Here is a 6000-nt window from a genome sequence, read left to right as displayed (position 1 = left end):
AACTGGTTGCCGTTGTGTAGCAGAACACATTTCAGTGATCGCTTGCTGCTGTCAATGAACAGTCTCCAATCTTTGGGTTCGTACTGTGGCACTCCAAGCTTGAGCAGAAGCTGCGCAGTATCTGCACAGTACACCAAGTCCTTCTCTTCCGAGAAAAATTGGAGCTTTTATGACTTCAAACTGATCCCTTTTCGACATAATCACCCAGAACTATCGGACCTGAATACTTCTTGTCATTAAAATAATCATTTCCAATCAAAACAATTATTCGACATGGCATTTTACCCCCACCAACTTCTTCTAAAATGCTCCACACAAGCGTACATGTGAACAAAAACGTAAAAAAAGACATGTGGCCATAGCTCAAAAATTTGACCTGATTGAGCAAAACCAATGTGATTTTTGGATTCAGCGCATCAGATCCGTCCTAAATCAACTGAAAAAATGCAGACAACAAATTTGTTGTTGACCAGTGTTATATGCCCAGTATAAGGTAGCTTAGTATGATCTGTTTGGGCTCTTGCTTTCTACAGCTGGACCCTAAAATGACCGTCCTCATGCTTTATGGCCATGTTGTTGCAGAGGTGCAAGAGGTCAGGCTTGTCTTCTATTTGCTAGCCCCTGTCCTGGCACATTCCCCATTCAGTCCACATTTGACATGCACAAGCTATAGGCTTCCTCTTCATCTCCCAGTAGGGCAGGAAAGTTGCTAGCCCCAGTCTGAAAGCTTGGTGAGGCCCCATCAGTCAGAATAGACCAGCTTTCCATATCCTGATGACCTCCAGATGTTGTTGGACTCCAGCTCCAATCAGCCCCAACCAGCATGGCCAAAGGTCATGGATGATGGGAGTTGGAGTCCAAGAACTACCAGAGAGCACCAGGTTGGGGAAAGCTACCAGAGGGTTACTGGAGACAGAAAGGCTTGATACTGTGATGGATAGGCAGGAGTACATCTGGCTGGGCAAGGCTAGTTTTCCAAGCTTTTCTTCCTTATAGACAAGGATAAGGGGAAGAAACAGAACAGCCCATTATTGTTAATGTTTCTTTTTTCCCTCCTCTCTCTCCCCAAGTAATGATGCTTGTCCAGACTTTCAATGTGGTGTTAAGAAGGTAGAGGACACAGTCTATTTACACATACTGAAGAAAGAAATAGCTGGAAGGAGAAGAAAACAGAGAGGAGGCGGAGGAGGGCGAGCCGAGTGGGCAAGTCTTCAAGGAAGGCGCGCAGCAATTGTGTAATACGCAAGCCAACAGTGTGACAAGCCGGCACATGAAATCAAACCAGCTGTGGCGCAGATATGTGAGTGGTGTTCATTAGATACAGATGCAGGGGAGCCAAGATAACTAGGAGCTGGCAAAGGGAAAGGAAGGAGTGATGAAAGAGGGAGCTCCCCGTCGCCTTGAAATGGAAAAGAGAGAAGGAGAGAGAGGGAGAGAAAGGGAGAGAGCAAAAGAAAAAGGCAACCAGCCAGCTCTACAGAGGCACCCTGCACACCAAGACGACATGCAGCATCTTATCCAGCCTGGCAGAGAGTCCTGGATGCGGAGAGCCACTTTCAAAGGCAGGATCAGTCCATTTATGGGCCAGGGTGGCCGTGCAGGTTCTCTTATCTCTTGTGCAAAGGATGTCATCATCCACACTCCACAGCTACCTCTTCTTCCTTTCCCACCCTGCCAACTCGATCTCTGCATCAATGGCTCTGATGAGAAATTGTGCAGGGAATTATCTAAATTATACAGATAAACCCAGAAAAGCAGGTAGAAAAGAGACACCTCAGACTCAAGCAGGGTTGCTTGGGGGAGAAGTGGGGCTGATGAAAGATCCTGGCTCAGATGTGGGGGGTGGGGGTGGAGGCTGTACCCCACAAGGGATAAAAGTGAGGATTTTCAGCCAAGAAGGGGAAAGGAGTGGCAAAGCCTTTCTCCCTGCCCATATTCCACTTTGGATTATAGTCTCGGTAGCTGTAGAGAAAGGCCAGCAAAAGGATTGAATCACTACACCAGTGATTGGGGACCACATGCCCAGACATGGCCCTCCATGACTATCTGCCATGCCCTTGGGACTCTTCCCAAGCCATACCCTCTTCCCCAGGCCACCACCCCTCCCTGCCCCTGCTTTGCTCCCTCCTTGAGTGTTTTTGCCCGGCTGGAATATGTCCTTGAACTCTGATCGTGCCTCTTGCTTGCCTGAATGCAGGAAAGAAAGTGTGTGTGGAATTGTACCAAGGCAAAGACTACCCCCTTGCTCCTCCCATTTTTGTCTCTGCCCCACCCACCACTGGCATGTCCAGGAAGAGAATGTTGCTTCACCTCGCACCTGAACTATGCATGTGATGTGTAGCTCTAACCACAGAGCTGGTCTTAATAAGTTCCACCTTTCTGAGCCTTAAGGGGTTCTTCTGTTGCTTCTTATTTGCCACTTATTGGAAGCAGGACTTCTGCCCACTCTGTGCATATACTGAGATGTCAAGGAAGGCTAAAGTGTCTCTGGTGGGGCCAGCCCTATCATTAGGCAGAGTGAGATGACCATTTCAGACAGCTGAATTTGGATGCCATGAAAGGACAGCAAATTGTTTGATGTTTAACATATTACCATTGTATTTGTCATGACAGGGAGAGGGAGAAATGCATGTAAGATTTACTGCCTTGGGTGCAAAAATCATTTGACCATCCACTCTGCACCAGGACTTGAGCAGGGGCTGGAATTTGCTGCTCTGCCTCAGGCAGCAAAATGTCCTGCACTGGCCCTGCTCAGACACAGTTGTTGGCTTGAGGGTTAACCTCACCATCCCGTAGAAATGTAGGAGAAATTCATATTGCATTTAAAGGCAAACCTATCTAATTTGCACATACACCATCATCCTTCACACTTCTTTGAATTTTGCAATTAAGTTCTCCAGCCAAGTAATGGGAGCAAAAATGCATCTGCTAGGGGATAAAGCATGTATAAATATACATGTACTAGTAAGAATGGCATGCAAGCAGGCCTTATATTCAGAAAAAACGCTTTGCAAAAAGGAGTTTAGGCAAAATGACATACATATACAGTGGTACCTCTGGTTATGAACTTAATTTGTTCTGGAGGTCCGTTCTTAACCTGAGGTACCACTTTAGCTAATGGGGCCTCCCACTGCCGCTGTGCCACTGGCACACGATTTCTGTTCTCATCCTGAAGCAAAGTTCTTAACCTGAGGTACTACTTCCGGGTTAGTGGAGTCTGTAACCGAAGTGTTTGTAACCTGAGGGGTTTGTAACCCGAGGTTCCACTGTATGTGAATATTAGGAGATGTTTGCACCAAAGTGTGGCTGAATTTTCATGAAGGCTTCAAAAAAAATGCCTCTGAGGTGGAGAAATGAATTTAAGATTGGAAAAATGAGAAACCTCGAGAAACCATAATTAACAGATTTGCCCATCCTTACCAGCCTGCAACGGTCTCCAATGTAGTGTCTATTCTTGACGCTCTCTTTATCTTTCCAGACTTCCTTTCAAAAACAAACTCCTTTCTTTTTCCATTTGGGAAGTGAAGGAACTCCCCTAACTAAATCAAATGATACGTGGAGCACTAAGCGATCTTAACTTATTCATGGGGAAAATCAAAGAGTCATAAAAACCAGCTGAATCAGCTCTAAAAAATAACAGTCCATTTCACACACCCCAAAAAAGAAAAAACCACAGGGAGATCCCAGGAACAAGGCATTACAACCACCCTGCTGGATTAGACCAAAGGCCTTTCCAATCCAGCCTTCTGTTTCTGCAGTAGCCAGCCAGATGCCTCTGTGGACCTGCTGCCAAGGAAGACAAGAGCAAAATAGCCCTCTCCTGCTTGTGATTCCCAAAGTCCATGTTTCATCTGATCCTAGAGGTAACATATCTCCATTGTGACTAGTAGCCATTGATAGCCTTGTCTGCCAAGAATTTGCCTAATCCCATTTTAAAGCCATCCAAGTTGGATAGCCATCATGACATGCTATAGCAGTGCCTTTATTCAGCTCCGTCTGATTTGCCAGCTACAGCCGCTTTTTGGACGAAGGTGGCATGTCGGCTGCGCTCCATGCTCTGGCGACTTCCAGGCTGGATTTCAATGCGCTCTGTGTGGGGCTGCCCTTGAAGGTGAATCAGAAACTTCATGCCAGGGACTGGGCTGGGTGTCAGGTGTGCGTGCAGGAGCCAGGCCCTGTGACTAATAGGACTTTGCAGGACTGAAGCCTTCCTAAGTTTGTTCCGAAGAGGCAAGGCGCGGCCTCACAGGAGAGGCCGATTGGTAACTCATATCACCTGGTGGCAAGAGCTGGGAAGAGATATAAGGTCAGCATTTCCCTTCGGCTCTTTGCCACAGCAACACACTCCCTGCCTTGCTGCGTTTGGCTTCTTGCTTCCTGATCCTTGAACCTCGGCTTCTTGACTCCTTGCTTCTTGATCCTCGGACCCCTGACTTTGTGCCTCCTTGCTTCCTGATCCTTACACCCTTGGCTTCTTGACTCCCAGCTCTCTGACCCTTGGACTCTTGGCTTCCTGACTGCTGGCTTCTGGACCCCTGTTCCTGCTCCCACCCCGCCATCTTGCCCCCGGTCCTGACGTCCCCTGCCAGGACTTTGATCGCCCATGAACTGGACCATGACACTGGGGAGGAATGGTGAGGACCACCCCCCCTCCTCCTGAACATTCCCGAGAAGAGGGGGACAGTATAGATTTATAACAGTGGTTCGCAGAAGGGCATAGTTCAGAGGCTACAGAGGGGAGAAGCTGGGAAATATTGGGAGAGGAACAGGAGGAAGAAGAAGCAGCACCAGGGGAGAGACAGCTGACAGACTCAGTGTCTTTAGAAAGCATTTCTGACCCGCCCCTCCCAGGTCCAGGCAAGCACTGAGAGTAGGAAAGCAGAAAGCTCAAAGCCAGAAAGCACAAATCAGCTGACACAGGGATGACTAATAATAGGAGAGGGATGGCACCTCTACGTTCTCTCTCCATGAATATTCAATAAAGACTTGGTAAGAACTCTTTTTGTTATCTGCTTCTTGGCTGCCACTGTGGGAGGGATCGGATTCCCTTATGCCTGAGACTTCAGTTGGTCCAAAATGCTGTATGGGGTCCATTTAGACCTCATATAACCCCTGTTTTAAAACAACTGCACAGGTTGCCAATTCATTTCAGAGTTACGCTGCTCATGTTAGTGTTTAAAGCCCTAAATGACCCAGGCCCCAAATATCTGAAAGACCACCTCCTTCCCTACAACCCCTCTCAAGTGCTGAGATCAGCAGAGGGGGTCATCTTGGAAGTCCCTCTGTCCTCAGAAGTTCGGGGGTGGTGGCCCAGGAGAGGGCCTTCTCTGCGGCGGCCCCTAAGCTGTGGAAGTTCCTCCCCACAGAGGTGTATCTGTGGCTCCTTCATTATACAGGTTCCGAAGGATGCTGAAGATGCACCTCTTTACCCTGGCTTTTGACACTTTTGTTGTTGTTGTTAAGTTGTTTTCAACTGTTTTTAATTTGTTTTAATGTTGCAACCCGCCCTCAGACTTTAAGGTGAATGGTGAGAAGTAATAATAATAATAATAATAATAATAATAATAATAATGCTGTAGCAGCAAATCCCATAGTTCAACTATGGGCTATGTGCAGAAGAGCTTCCTTTTGTCTAGTCTGGACCTCCCACTGTTTGGCAAGCCCAACCACAGACTAATCTTGAGAGCAGGTATATCAAGCTACCTTGAAGGCTCTTGTTTCAAAGGCAGGTTAGCTTTCCTCTCTTTTTCTCTGTTGGATCATTAACTGGAGGAATAACTCAATTATCTTCATAGCCCACCCTCTCACTGAGCCTCACCTTCTGCCCCATGTGATATTATTATTATTACTACTACTACTACTACTACTACTACTACTACTACTACTACCATTGAGGTTGTTGGCCAACATAGAACAGACACATCACTCCATTCACAAAGACTCCTGGAATTCTTCTTCCTGGAGTTTAATTCCTCCTGGGATTCTGGGCAGGGGAAAGAG

The sequence above is a fragment of the Podarcis erhardii genome, assembly GCF_964252035.2.
Source record: "Podarcis erhardii genome assembly, chromosome: 7".
In the NCBI taxonomy this organism is placed as follows: domain Eukaryota; kingdom Metazoa; phylum Chordata; class Lepidosauria; order Squamata; family Lacertidae; genus Podarcis; species Podarcis erhardii.
This window is presented reverse-complemented; position numbering follows the sequence as displayed.